At 51.6% G+C, this 15478-nt stretch overlaps 1 protein-coding gene across 1 annotated transcript in view; it reads right to left on the reverse strand.

Annotated features, from left to right (window-relative positions):
• Nucleotides 1-2405: 2405 nt before the first annotated feature.
• Nucleotides 2406-15478, reverse strand: part of LOC117092404 — a 41715-nt gene continuing 28642 nt past the window's right edge. The window contains exon 4 of the transcript XR_004440789.1: nucleotides 2406-2744. The gene's annotated coding sequence lies outside the window, so the exon portion shown is untranslated. The remainder of the gene's footprint in view (nucleotides 2745-15478) is intronic.

Below are 15478 nucleotides of genomic sequence, written 5' to 3' on the forward strand. Positions count from 1 at the left end.
ACCTGTAATCCCAGCTACTCAGGAGGCTGAGGCAGGAGAATCGCTTTTACCCGGGAAGTGGAGCTTGCAGTGAACCGAGATCATGCCACTGCACTCCAGCTTGGCGACAGAGCAAGAGTACATCTTAAAAAATAAATAAATAAAAAGGAATCATCGAATTCCACGCCTTAGAACGTGTCGTTTTTCATCCACTGTGGTTGGTACTCGATAGACTTTCATCTTGTTGACCGTCAGTGTTGGGACCTTTTCTTGTATTATTTGGTAATTTTCTTTTTTTCTTTTCTTTTCTTTTTTTTTTTTTTGAGACGGAGTCTTGCTCTGTCGCCCAGGCTGGAATGCAGTGACGCGATCTAGGCTCACTGCAAACTCCTCCTCCTGAGTTCACGCCATTCTCCTGCCTAAGCCTCCTGAGTAGCTGGGACTACAGGCACTCGCCACTACACCGGCTAATTTTTTTGTATTTTTAGTAGAGACGGGGTTTCACCGTGTTGGCCAGGCTAGTCTCCATCTCCTGACCTTGTGATTCGCCCGCCTCGGCCTCCCAAAGTGCTGGGAATACAGGCGTGAGCCACTGCGCCCGGCCATTATTTGGTAATCTTCATTGTGTTTTGTTTTCTTGAATCCCTACTGTTCAGTGGCTAGGCTGGAAACTGTTGGAAACTCTAATATCATGTGACGTTTTATTTCTTTTGAGTTTCGGGATCCACGGCCTCAGACCCGGCGAGCCTCGCTGCCCTTGCCAGAGTCAAGGATTTGCATTTGCGCAGAGTCGGGGTCTGTCGCTACGGGTCCCCCGGGCTCCTTTGAATCGCTTTGGCAGCTCCCTCGGTTTAGAGTTACAGGGTTTTCTGCCTCCCCTGAGATTCCAACGCGTGCACCAACCCGCGCCTAGAGGGCGTGTATGACCCCAGCCGCGTTAGAGGCCCAGTTCTAAGCCAAGGGGCTGCGGTTGGACATTCTAGCATCCGATCTGGCGGGCTCGAAGGGAGGATAGTCACTGCAACCCCGAAAGCTCCGTGCCTGCGACGCCCGCACAGAAAAACCCAGATCACATTTCCCATGGTCCACCGCGCATCCAGGCGGCGACTTGCGCTGGACTACCTTTCCCAGGGTCCACGGCGCATCTAGGGGGTGGCTTGCGCTGGACTACATTTCCCAGGGTCCACCGCGCATCTAGGAGGAGGCTTGTGATGCAGCCTCCCAGCTTCGAGGCTACCACCTGCCCGAATTCGTGCTTTCGCAGAGTCCCTGGTGCCCGGGTGATTGGGTGCAGAGTCTCTTATGGACCCTCCGTTGACGATGCCTCGAGCTGCCTAGTTTGGGTTTATGGCCCACCCTGGCTTTGTCCACGGTTGTCGGGGTCGCGGGCTGCTTTTCTTGGAGGGCTCTGTGCCGGAGGCTACTCTGAGTCCGGGTTCCTTCGCTGGGTTGCGAGCTTCGGGCTACTGGGTCCGCTGTCGCGGTTTGAGTGCGGGGCCTTGGCTCAGGCAGAACCCGACCGGGATCGCCCCGCGAGATGCAGTCGGTGAGGGAGCCAAGAGCCCGGGGCTGGGCGGGAACTCCACGCTGCTAGAGTCGGAGCTGGCACAGGGGAGACCTGTGAGCGCGCGTGTGTCTGTGTGCAAGCGTCACTGTGTGCACGCGTGTGTCTGTGTTTGCATCTCTGTGCACACGTGTGTCTGTGTGTGCGTCTCTGGCACCTGTTTGCCTGTGTGCCCACGTGTTTCTGTGTATGTGTGTCTCTGCACGTGTCTGTTTGCCTGTGTGCACACGTGTGTCTGTGTGTGCGTCTCTGTGTGTGCGCACGTGTCTGTGTGTGCGTCTCTGTGCGCACGTGTGTCTGCGTGCGTGCGTCTCTGTGCACAAGTGGGTGTGCGCGCGCGTCTCCGTGTGTGCGTGTGTGTGTGGCGCTAGCCGGCTGTTTGACGTTGTGCATGATTATGACAGCAGCATTAGGTGTGTGGCCACTTGCAACCACGTGAACGGTTTTTCTTGACTGTGTGACTCTTGCTTATGTTGTTGACTGTATGTCAATAGGTATAGAGGGAGTGTCTGTGTTGCCCAGGTTGCGAGAGCATGATGGTGTCATGAGCGGTTTTAGTTAAAGGTAGGAAGCAACCAGGGTGTTTTTCTTTCTACATTTACACACCACTCACCAATGTGTGGGGTTTTTTTCTCCCACACTAAACAGTTTTCAGTGGACACCAACTGGGTGGTGCTGTTCAGTGCAATTCCGACTCTACCTGGAGATAGCAGCAGAACCCATCGGTTAAGGGCTTAGTCCCACAATACTGCCCCGTTTCAGATGCCAGTTGCAGGTCCCAGGATGTGACCTGTGCTTCTGACCTACTGGCTATAAATCGGGGTTCCCACGACCCCTCAAGTTTAAGTATTTTACTAGAGTGGTTCACAGAACTCTGAGAAACACTTTACTTATGTTTACCCATTTATTATAAAGGATATTGCAAAGGATACAGATTAACAGCCAGATGGAAGAGATGCATAAGACAAGGGATGGGGGAGGGGTGCAGAGCTTTCATGCCCTCTCTGGCTGCACCACCTTTCAGGAACCTTTACGTGTTCAATAATCCAGGAGCCCTCCAAACCCCATAGTTCAGTTTAGTTTAATCCCAGCTACTTGGGAGGCTGAGGCAGGAGAATCTCTTGAACCTAGGAGGCAGAGGTTGCAGTGAGCCGAGATCTTACCACTGCACTTCAGCCTGGGTAACAGGGCGGTACTCTGTCTGAAAAAACAGGTAAAGCAGAGAAAAAAAGAAATTTACAGTTTACGAGTGAAAACAACTTGGTCATAAGTGATTTCCGCAATGTAGACATTTCCAGGGTGTAATAAGATGGTTGGTTGAAAGCTGGGGGTAAGGATATAGGAGAAGATGTTTTGTGTCTATCTAGAGGAGGAAGAGGTGGGACAGGATTGATTAGGGATAAAGGAGGGTAGAGTAGAGTGCAGGGTCTTAGGAGACAGGACCTGGCTGTCCAGGCAAGTGCAGTGTGGGCGATGTTAACGACTTTCATGGGATGGACAGATGCCAAATTAAAGCAGCGTATGCTAAAGGGTTTCGTTTTTTTTGTGTGTGTGAATAATGAGGGTGAACAGTGACATTTTGCAAAGATAAAATTCTCTCCCTAGACGAGATCTCTCCTACTCTAACACTACTCAACACTCAATAAAGAACATTTCTGACACCAGATGTGTGGGGTTTTTCTCCATACACCAAGCAGTTCCCCATTAGACACCACCTGGGCATCCTACACTTCAGTTCAGTTCTGACACCACCTACCTGGAGACAGCATCAGATCCCACAGGCTAAGGGAACAGTCCCACAAGACCCTTCCATTTCAAATGACCATCTCAAGGGCCAGGTGGTGACCTGTACTTCTGACCAGCTATAAATTAGGGGTTTCCACATCCTCTTCTCAGGTCTGATTAATCTTCTAGGATGGCTCACAGATCTCAGGGAAACCATTTACTTAACATTAGTCCATTTAGTATAAAGGGTATTACAGCCAGGCATGGTGGTGCCCATCTGTAATCCCGACGCTTTCAGAGGCTAAAGTGGGCAGATAGCTTGAGCCCAGGAGTTTGAGACCAGCCTCGGCAAACCCTGGCTTTATTAAAATACAAAACTTAGCTTGGTGTGGTGGTGCACGCATGTAGTCCTAGTACTAGGGAGACCGAGGTGGGAGGATGGTTTGAGCCCAGGAGGTTGAGGTTGTGGTCAGCCCAGATCTCACCACCGCACTCCAGCCTGGGCAACAGAGCAAGACCCTGCCTCAAAAAAATTTTTTTTTAAATAAAAAGGGCTGAGCACAGTGGCTCACGCCTGTAATCCCAGCACTTTGGGAGACTGAGGCAGGTGAATCGCCTGAGGTCAGGAGTTTGAGACCAGCCTGGTCTCTACTAAAAATACAAAAGTTAGCCAGGTGTGGTGGTGGGCACCTGTACTCCCAGGTACTCAGGAGGCTGAGGCAGGAGAATCTCGCTTGATCCCAGGAGGCAGAGGTTGCAGTGAGCCGAGATCGTGCCACTGTATTCCAACCTGGGTGACAAACAGAGACTGCATCTCAAAAAATAAAAATAAATAAATAAATAAAAAGGGTATTACAAAGATTTTCCATGAAGAGGTACCTAGGGCAACATATGTGGGAAGTGGCACTGGGCTTCAATGCTCTCATCCCAGCACATCATCCTCCAGGAACCCCCACATGTTCAGCAATCTGGAAGCTCTGTCAACCCAGTCCTTTTGGGTTTTCATGGAGGCTTCATTACATAGGCATGACTGAATACATCGCTGGCCATTGCCAGTCAGCTCAACCTTCAGCTGCTGTTCCCTCCCCAGAGGTCAAGGGGTGAGGCTGAAAGTTCCAACCTTCATATCACATCCCGAGGCCATCCAGGAGCCCACCAAGAAGTCACCTCATTAGGCTGGGCGCGGTGGCTCAAGCCTGTAATCCCAGCACTTTGGGAGGCCCAGAGGGGCGGATCACGAGGTCAGGAGATCGAGACCATCCTGGCTAACACGGTGAAACCCCGTCTCTCCTAAAAAAAAAATACAAAAAACTAGCCGGGCGAGGTGGCGGGTGCCTGTAGTCCCAGCTACTCGGGAGGCTGAGGCAGGAGAATGGCGTAAACCTGGGAGGTGGAGCTTGCAGTGAGCTGAGATCCGGCCACTGCACTCCAGCCTGGGCCACAAAGCGAGACTCCGTCTCAAAAAAAAAAAAAAAAAGAAGTCACCTGATTAGGACATAAGATGCTCCTATCAGCCAGGAAATCCCAAGGCATTTGAGAACTCGGTGTTAGGAACTAGGGTCAAAGACTAGATATTAGAACAAATGATCCTCCTATACCCAAGGGTTTTAAAGAGTTCTAGACCAGGAGCTTGTGGCAGAGACCAATATAGGTATATTTCTTGTTATTTTATATTCCCAGTTCCCCAAGGTTATCCATTTTAAAAGTCTAGTAAGTTTCCTTTACCTCTCTCCTTGCTCAAACATGCACGCACATATATACTGAGTGAGTTTTGTTCCCTTTTGCCTTTACTAGAATTATATGTAATTTTTTTTGTTTTTAAGCTTGTGCTTCTAGGGAAGACCTTACGGACGTCCTTCCCAGTTAGTGCGTACTGATTTGAGTAGTACTTGGAAGGAGGTATTATTTTTTAAATTCAAGCTCTTTATTATGGACACTTCCAACATCATATATGCAGACAGCCTAGTACAGTGAACCCAGCTTTAACAATTAACACATGGCCAATTTTGCTTCATCTCTATTTCCACTCGATTATTTTAAAGAAAATTCCAGACATTTCATCTATAAATATTTCAGTATGAAATATAGTTCTTTTAAGAACTTTTCTTTTCTTTTTTTTTTTTTTGAGACGGTGTCTCACTCTGTCGCCCAGGCTGGAGTGCAGTGGCCGGATCTCAGCTCACTGCAAGCTCCACCTCCTGGATTTACACCATTCTCCTGCCTCAGCCTCCTGAGTAGCTGGGACTACAGGCGCCCGCCGCCTCACCCGGCTAGTTTTTTGTATTTTTTTAGTAGAGACGGGATTTCACCGTGTTAGCCAGGATGGTCTCGATCTCCTGACCTCGTGATCCGCCCGCCCATCTCGGCCTCCAAAGTGCTGGGATTACAGGCTTGAGCCACCACGCCCGGCCAAGAACTTTTATTAAAAGACAATTTTCATATCATCACCTTAAGAAAATGAACAATTCCTGGCCAGGTGCCGTGGCTCATGACTGTAATCCCAGTATTTTGTGGGGCCAAAGCAGGAGGATCACTTGAGTCCAAGAGTTAGAGACCAGCATGGGCAACATGGCAAAACCCTGTCTCTACAAAAAAAATACAAAAAATAGTGTGGCATGGTGGTGCGCACCTGTAGTCCCAGTTACTTGGGAGGCTGAGGTGAGAGGATCACCTGAGCCTGGGAATTTGAGGCTGCAGTGAGCCATGATTGCACCACTGCATTCCAGCCTGGGTGACAGGGCAAGATCCTATCTCCAGAAAAAAAAAGAAAAAAGAAAATGAACAATTTCTTAAAATCACATAATCAGTTGCAGTTGATTTGTTCAAATTAGAGTTTAAACAAGATCTACACATTGGACTTAGAGGATAAAGCTCTTAATTTCCTTTTTTTTTGAGATGGAGTCTCACTCTGTCTCCCAGGCTGGAGTGCAGTGGCACGATCTCAGCTCACTGCAACCTCCACATCCTGGATTCAAGCAATTCTTCCCCCTCAGCCTCCCAAGTAGCTGGGACTACAGGCGTATGCCACCAGGCCTGGCTAATTTTTTTTTTTTTTGGAGACAGAGTCTTGCTCTGTTGCCCAGGCTGGAGTGCAGTGACACGATATCAGCTCACTGCAACCTCTGTCTCCTGGGTTTAAGCAATTCTCTTATCTCAGCCTCCCAATTAGCTGGGAATACAGGCATGCACTACCATGCCCAACTATTTTTTGTATTTTTAGTAGAGATGGGGTTTCACCTTGTTAGCCAGGCTGGTCTCAAACTCCTGACCTCAGGTGATTTGCCCATCTCGGCCTCTCAAAGTGTTATATTTTTGAAGAGACAGGGTTTCGCTATGTTGGCCAGGCTGGTCTTGAACTCCTGACTTCAGATGATCTGCCTGCCTCAGTCTCCAAAGTGCTGGGATTACAGGCATGAGTCGCCACACCCAGCCATTTCTTATATATCTTTTAATCTATGACTTCCTTTTTTCTTGCTATTTATTTTTTGGAGAAATCAAACACTAACTCATATAGAGTTTCCACATACTGCCTTTAAGTACACCCCCCTGGTACTGATTAACAAATTAGATGCTCTGTATTTTCTCTAAAATATCTGGTCATTAACTAGAGCAGTGATTCTCAACCAGTTGTGGTGGGTTTTTTGTTTGTTTGTTTGTTTGTTTCTCTAGAAGACATTTGGCAATGTTTGGAGATATTTGTGGTTTTCACAACTGGAAGGGAGGATGGTATTGCTGGCACCTATTGGCTAGAGGCCAGGGTGCTGCTAAACATCCTTTACTGTACAGGACAGCCTCGTTCCATCCCAAACAAAGAATTATCTGGTCCAAAGTGTAAATAGTGTCAGAGTTGAGAAACTCTGCTCTAGGGGCTTGAATAAATTCAAGTTCAATTATTTTGGCAAGGTCTGCTTGTCACTGTTTTTTTTTTTTTTTTTTTTTTTTTTGAGACGGAGTCTCGCTCTGTCACCCAGGCTGGAGTACAGTGGCGCGATTTCGGCTCACTGCAAGCTCCGCCTCCTGGGTTCACGCCATTCTCCTGCCTCAGCCTCCCGAGTAGCTGAGACTACAGGTGCCTGCCACCACGCCTGGCTAATTTTTTGTATTTTTAGTAGAGATGGGGTTTCACAGTGTTAGCCAGGATGGTCTCGATCTCCTGACCTCGTGATCCACCCGTCTTGGCCTCCCAAAGTGCTGGGATTACAGGTGTGAGCCACCACGCCCGGCCTGTCACTGTTTTTTGTGATCAGATTTGTTAGTGGGCTTAAGTGTCATCAATGTGATTTATCCATTGTAAAGTGATTGCCTTTTGCATAATGTCATGCTTTCATTGATGATCATTGCCTACATTCATTATGTTGTTAGGAGTTGCAAAATGATCACCTTCTTGTTGTGTCTCTCTTTCAGCCATTACTGGAATCCTTTTATTTCCATTACTGGAATTTCCATTACTGGAGTTCTTTTATAAAAATAAAATCTCCCCACATCAATGATCTGATTACTCAGAGGGATAGTATGTGTAGGAAAGTGAGGATAAATGCTTGATTCTTTCCATTCATATTCATTAGTTTTCAGAATTATGAGTTTCAGAATACTCCATTGGATTGCAGCAGATTGTATTTTCCAAAGATAGTTGCAACAATAGGCGTGTCCCATATGTTCTTCTAGAATCTTGCCATTCCCACTTTAAGAGGTGGAGTCTCACTCCTCTGCCCGTGAATCTGGATTTGTTTATTGTTTGTAACCAATGCTGTGTGACTCCCAAGCCTCAGTCATAAGAGGCACTGTGGCCGTCACCTCATTAGCTGGAACTCCTGTGTTTGAAGTCTTCAGCCATGTAAGAAGTTCCAAGTGCTGTGAGCCGCCATGCTATGAGGAAGCCAAGTCACGTGGGGAGGCTACTAGTCCCAGTCTTTGAGTCCTCCCACCCCAGGTGCCAGACATGTGTGCAAAGCAGGCTTCACAGGTTTGCAGCCCTCAGGCATCAGGTTATTTCCAGTCTTTGAATCCTCCTGGTTGAGGCCACAGACATCAGGAGCAGAGGCAAACTATCTCTTCTGTGAGCTGTCTGAATTCTCAACCCACAGAATCAGTGAGCACAGTAAAATGTTTGTCTTATAATACTGAGTTGGAGTGGTGTATTATGCATCAGTAACTGGTGAACAATGATATACCCACACTTGTTTATGTCATATTACACACACACACACACTTTTTTTTTTTAGAGGTGGGGTCTGGCTGTGTTGTCCAGGCTGGTCTTGAACTCCTGAACTCAAGTGATCCTCCTATCTCAGCCTCCCAAAGTGCTGGGCTTATAGACGTGGCCACTACACCTGGCCTATACTCACATATTTTATTTTATTAAAAAAACTTTGGCCAGGTGTCGTGGCTCACACCTTTAATCTCAGCACTTTGTGAGGCCAAGGCAGGTGCATCACGAGGTCAGGAGATCGAAACCATCTGACTAACACGGTGATACCCCTTCTCTTTTTTTTTTTTTTTTTTGAGGCAGAGTCTTGCTCTGTCGCCCAGGCTGGAGTGCAGTGGCCAGATCTCAGCTCACTGCAAGCTCCGCCTCCTGGGTTTACCCCATTCTCCTGCCTCAGCCTCCCGAGTAGCTGGGACTACAGGCGCCCGCCACCTCGCCCGGCTAGTTTTTGTATTTTTAGTAGAGACGGGGTTTCACCGTGTTAGCCAGGATGGTCTCGATCTCCTGACCTCATGATCCACCCGTCTTGGCCTCCCAAAGTGCTGGGATTACAGGCTTGAGCCACCGCGCCCGGCCCCTTCTCTACTAAAAATACAAAAAATTATCCGGGCATGGTGGTGGGTGCCTGTAGTCTCAGCTACTAGGGAGGCTGAGGCGGGAGAATGGTGTGAACTGGGGAGGTGGAGCTTGCAGTGAGCCGAGATCCTGCCACTGCACTCCAGCCTGGGCAACAGAGCGAGACTGTGTCTCAAAAAAAAAAAAAGAAAAAAGAAAAGAAAAGTAGCATAACCAAGGGTTAAGGCGGAAGCAAAAGAACAGCAGGTGCAGCAAGTTCTAGGCCAGGTTAAGCAGCACACAGGTGACATCCTCACTCCTGTGATAACAAGACAGAAGTCTTCAATTCAGCCTCTGAGTGGCCATGGGCCAATCCTTCATAGGGTGTAACCAACTGGAGGCCTCGAAAGGGCACCTGTGGGTGTTATCAAATTCTTTAGCTTAATAAAAACCCTAAAGAACACTGTAATCTGGGCTCTTGAGCCACTTGCTCTAGTCCGCTCTGGCTTTGTAGTGTGGACTTTCGCTTCAATAAATCTGCGGTTTTGTTGCTTCTTTCTTCTTTCGTGGCTTCATTCTTTTGTTGCTTCATGTAGTTTGTTTAATTCTTCAATGAGCCAGAAACGTGGACAACTTGCAGTCAAGACCTTCCATCCAGTAAAACTTCTACACTCTAGAAGTCTCAGTATCGCCAAGAGATGTCAGGGCATCAAAGGGTCAAGTGTGGTATAAGGCGTAAGATTAAGGCTCAGTATTACACGTGCCCTGACATTGGGGGAAAACAAGGAGGCCTGAATGGATTAACTGCACATTCCCTGCCCCATTGTACTCCTTTGAATAAGGTGCCCTAGCGGAACCACTCCCCTCAGAGGCCAGGCACATTACCTGCTTACTGCGTAGTAGCGGGCCTCAGGTTCCAGCCAGCCTGCAGAATTATTCAAACAGGCCAGTCACACCCTCCTTCAAGAACCAGGGGTCAGCTCCCATACTCTTGTTACTACAAAGCCTCCTGGGATAGCCTCCACCTGATTACTTTGTTCCTGAGTGCTGTTGCACTGTACCCCGCATGGTGTGCTGGGCTCTCCTTCCCTGGGGCGTAAGCATAGGTAATTAGCAAACCAGTGTTCATCTCATCTATCCAGTGTTAGCTACCACGTGCTTTGCAATAATCTGCACTTCGTTTCTAATTCTTGAGAGACATCCGGGTCCTCTGCTCCTGGGTGGAGGATTTTAGAAAAAAGGCCACTCAGAATGGGGAGGTGACTTGAACGCCTGCGGGTCCGACACAGCACCAAACCTCGCCAAGGCCTTCAGAAACCAAAAGTGCAACCGCCGGGAAAATGACTGCCAGTTCCAGTCACACGAGTTAGGCAGAGACCGAGAAAGAGGCTCACCAAAAAGAGGCCGACGAGCCAGAAACCACCCTCCAGAGAACAGAGTACATTCTTCCGAAGACATACGCACACTCCGATTCATACCCACAGCCCCAGCAATTTTTTTCAGGGGCTTTAGCCTGACGCAGAGCAGAGCCCAGTCAGCCTTGGCAAGGTGCATGCGCGAATCGCCAGCGGACGCTCACGTCACAGAGACCGCCAACACTGCCTGGAGACGAGTCCTTGAGGCTTCGCGAAGGAGGAGCCTTCTGTGGGAGCCCATCGGACTCGGGGCTAAGGCCAGTCCTCACCAGGGCGTCGATAGGATGGTATCCGGAGGCCAGGATTCGCGGAGGGTCGACCAGGAGGAAGCAGTGCAGGATCCCAGGCTCAGGCCTGCGTGGATGGTGTGCTGGTGAGTCTCCCCAAAAGCCGTGCCCTTGCGATCTGGAGGACAGGTCTACTTGTGTGCCCGAGGGCTCCTCTCTCACCCCAGGGTCGTTGCCGCGGAGAGCAGAACCCGGAGGCTCCAGGGGCGGCCTGGGGTGAATGTTACTGTGCCACTGCAGTATGTCTGGGTTGTGTCTCTTTCTTTCTCTTATTTCTGTCTCCTTTCTCATCTGTTGCTCTCTGTTTACGTTCGTGTGTGCGCGAGTATGTTGGGATGCATGTGAGCTGAAGGGTGGTTCCTTGTACGTTAGCCTTTCTTCTGGTGAGCCTCTCCCCGAATCTCTGCCTGGGTCGTGTGGCCAGTTGTCATTCATTTCCCCAAAGGTTCCAGTTTGGGTTCGTGACCACCTGGGCAATGTGGGGAGCTGCATCGGACACGCAGGGAATTAAATCAGCTCCCCAACATGAGCGGCCTCATTGCTAGTATCAAGACGACAACACACCAGCAGAGGACAAAATTCTCACAAAAGCTCAGTATCCACCTGCATGAGAGGTGCCCATCGACGTCACCTCTCTCGCTCCTCTCGCCGTATGCCCTCATTGAGAAATCTGGACGCAGCTGGAAACAAGGAAGGAAAAGAACGTTGGGAACGGGATGTGGCAAGCACCTCTGCACTGGAACGCTGGCCTTCCTTGCCAAGTCACCTGTTTGGCACTCCTCCCCGCCTGCCTGAGGCAGTGGCATTGTGCCATATAAAGCCTGGGCTCTGGCCTCTGCTCTGTCCTCCCTCTTGCTCTGCCTACCCTGTTTCTGAGAAGCCCAAGGGCTTCTTACTCTGGCTGAATGTATTCAACAAAAAACACGTCCCAGTCCATTAGGGAGAAAAGTCGTGAGGATGCGGTTCATGGTTGTTTCCCTCTGAAACTTATCTCAGGACGATTGGGCACGTGTGATGACTGGAGCTCTGGGCTTCCATACCTTTCTGAGACAGGGATCCTCCCTTGAAATCAACATCTCAAGTGATGGCTGCATAATTGCTTTAGGAAGAGCGGGAAGTGACTGTGGCTGGCTTCTTGCCTTCGAGAAAAGGCGGTGGTGCATCCCAACTGCACACCCTCTCTGATCCTTGAGGGACATCCTGTTCCTCGGCTCCTGGGGAAAGTGTCTTCAAGCACTGAATCTTTTGGCAGCCACGGATGTCAGGGAGGCAAGGGACAGAGTTTTGCTGGGTGCAGGGGAGGTTGCGTCAGGGGTACATACCCGGTGGCGGGGTGGGGGCGCTGTACTTTGTGGAAACCTCTGGGGCCCTCTGGCAGCATCCCCGAATGTGGCTGGGATAGGACTCGGGCACAGGCCCCGTCTCGCAGGTTTTCAGGTGTGCTTGGCTTTTCCTCAGCGTGGTCAGGGAAGTCTCCCACGGCTGGACATCACTGACCGTCTGGCCATCGCCTGCTACGGCCTCAAAGACAGACGCCCACTCCATCTGCTCTTGGGGGACGTCAGTGCCACGTGTGGTCACATTGGATCCATCTCGGACTCGCCTCTGGCTCTCTTTGCCCATGACTCGGGAAGCAGCGTCGGGATGCTGGAGCCCCCGGGCCTTGGAGATTAAGGGAGGCCGCTCCTCCACCCAGGAAGGAGGGGAGCAGATGGCTCATGGGTCCGTGCATTTTCAGGCGACAGCACGCCTTGCGGCCCTGGGGATCTCTCTGTGCCCCAGCGAGACCCTTCCCGCCTCATTGCATTGTAACCCCATTCCCGATGACCCGGTCGGATCCACCATCCGATCGGGAGAGGAGTCTGCACAGCCCAGCCGGCAACCTGAAGCTCCTCCTGCACCGGGAACCGAAGCAGAAGACCGATCAAGGAGGTCCCGACGACAGGACTCCTATGGGTCCGACCCTGGGTCTCCCACAGGCCCCTCTCCTAAGTCCTCTTCCCACCCGCCGCCTCGGGCTGCGCCGCCTTGACCACCGCCACAGCCGACCTAGTCCCTGCAGCCACCACGTCGCCGCCATTGTTTAAAGGGTCCGCAGCCTGACTCTCCGGGGCAAGGAGGGGTGGAGGCGGTGGGGCGGCCTCGCCACTGCGCATGCGCGAGGCCCTTCTGTCAGTGACCGCTGCCATTGCCCAGGGATGGGTCCCTGAGATTTGGCAAAGTAGGCGCCCTGTGTGATCGAGCGTCCGAGTCGGGGCTGAGAAGAGTCCCGGCCAGGGCGTTCAAAGGATGGTATCCGGAGGCCGGGATTCGCGGAGGGTCGACCAGCAGGAAGAAACCTCAGGAGGAAGGAACCTCCGACAGATCGCCGGGAGGCAGCGCGGGATCCCAGCCTCAGGCGTCCGCGAACGGTGTGCCGGTGAGTCTCCCCAAAAGTGGTGCCCTTGTGTTGTCGAGGACAGGTCTGCCTGTATGTCTGTGGGCTGCTCTCTGACCGGTGGGTTGTAGTCGCGAAGAGCAGCACCCGGCAGGGAGCTTCAGGGTATGCCTGGGGGTGGGTGTCACGTGCTGTATGTCTGTGTGCGTTTGGTGTGTGGGTGTGTTTGGGTCCAACAGCAGCCTCTTATTTCCCGCTCACTCCCTTCTTGCTCTTTCCCTCGCACTCTCTTACTATGTCGGTACGTCTGAGTGTGCGTGTTTGTTGGGACACATGTGCCCTGTGCGCCGGAGGGTGGTTTCTTGCGCGTCGGCCTTTCTTCTGGGCAGCCCCTCCCCGCGACCCTGCCGGGGTCGTGTGGCCGGTTGCCAGTCGTGTTCCCTGCGGTTCCAGTTTGGGTTTGGGAAGGCCTGGGCAACGTGGGCATCTGCCTGGGTCCCGCAGGGGTTTCCATCCCCTCCCCATCCTGAGCAGCCTCTTTGCTCGGATCAAGACGACCACACCCCAGCCAAGGACAAAGGCCTCCCAGGTGCTCCTTGTCCACCCGCAGGAGGGTGCCCACAGAACTTCGAGAAGGTGGTTCTCACTCCTTTGGCCCTTTACCCTAATGAAGAAATGTAGCCACAGCTCGACACAGGGACGGAGAAGGAAGCCGGCAACGGGATGGGGCACGCATCTCTGTCACTCCAACGCTGGCCTTCCTGGCCCAGTCACCCCCTTGGCCCTCGTCCCCGGATGCCCGTCGTGGTGGCATTGCGCCGTCTCCCTGACTGGGCTCTGGCCTCTTCTCTGTCCTCCCTCTTGCTCTGTCTGCCCTGTTTCTGAGAAGCCTGGGGGCTTCTTCGTCTGGCTCAATGTCTTCCACCAAGAAGACTTCCCAGTCCATCAGGGAGAAACTTCGTGGGGGTCCGTGTCATGATGGTTTCCCTCTCCAAACCTACTTCTGGATGATTGGGCAGCTGTGGTGATCCCGGAGCTCTGGGCTTCCATGCCTGTCTGGGACAGGGAAGCTTTCTGGGTCTCCATGGCCCAAGTGATGGTTGCGTGGTGTGGGGAAAAGAGAGGTCAGCCTGTTACTGTGTTTATATAGAAAGAAGTAAATTTAAGAGACTCCATTTGGCTCTGTATTTGAGATGCTGTTAATCTGTGACTCTACCCCCAATCTTGTCCTTGCTAGAGACATCGCTGTGTTAATTAAAGTTAAAAAGATTTTGGGCTGTAAGGAATGTGCTTTGTTAGGAAAATGCTTAAAGCCTGCTTGTGGTTGAAGGTCAGTACTGTTCTCTTATATCTCAGTAAAAGAAAAACATCTGTCTCCTGCTCGTCCCTGGGTAAATGGAACATCTCCGTGTATCTGGATGTCTTACTGCTGATTTACTCCCTTATCTTTTGAGCAATAAATACTGAGGGAACTCAGAGACCGGTGCCGGTGAGGGTCCTCTGTAAGCACAGCACCGGTCCTCTGGGCTCCGCTTTTCTTTCTCTATACTTTGTCTCTGTGTATTATTTCTTTTTCTCAGGTCTCTCGTTCCACCTAACGAGCAGCACCCACAGGTGTGGAGGGGCAGGCCACCCCTTCAGCGTCGTCGGTCGAGGAAGAGCGGGAGGCAACCCGACCGTTCCTGACATTTGCCTTCTAGGAAAGGCGGTGTTGCATCCCACCTGCACTTCCCTCTCTGATTCTTGAGGAGCATCGGCTTCCTCTGCTCCTGGGGAAAGCGCCTTCTAGCACTGAATCTTTTGGCTGCCACGGATGTCAGGGAGCCAAAGGGACTGGGTTTTGCTGGGTGCAGGGGAGGTGGCGTCAGGGGTACCTACCCGGTGGCGGGCTGGGGACGGGGGACGGGGGTGCTTTGTGGAAACCTCTCGGACCCTCTGGCAGGCATCCCCGAACGTGGCTTGGACTCGGGCACAGGCCCTGTCTCGCAGGTTTTCAGGTGTGCTTGGCTTTTCCTCAGCTTTGTCGGGGAGGTCTCCAGTGACCCCCGGGCGCACGGCTGGACATGACTGTCCGTCTCGCTATCGCCCCCTACTGCCTCCAAGACACATGCTCGCTCCATCTGCTCTTGGGGGACGTCAGTGCCTCGTGTGCTCCCATTGGCTCCATCTGGGACTCGCCTCTGTGTCTCTTGGCACATGTGGCGGGAAGCAGTGTCGGGGTGCCGCAGCCCCTGGGCCTTGGAGATGAAGGCAGGCCACTGCTCCACCCGGGAAGGAGGGAGGCAGTGGGCTCCTGGGTCGGTGCCTTCTCAGCCGTCAGTGAGGCACGCCTTGCGGCCCTGGGGATCTGTCTGTGCCCCCGCGAGACCC

Source organism: Trachypithecus francoisi, unplaced genomic scaffold (assembly GCF_009764315.1).
Source record: "Trachypithecus francoisi isolate TF-2019V2 unplaced genomic scaffold, Tfra_2.0 Lachesis_group12, whole genome shotgun sequence".
NCBI classification, from domain to species: domain Eukaryota; kingdom Metazoa; phylum Chordata; class Mammalia; order Primates; family Cercopithecidae; genus Trachypithecus; species Trachypithecus francoisi.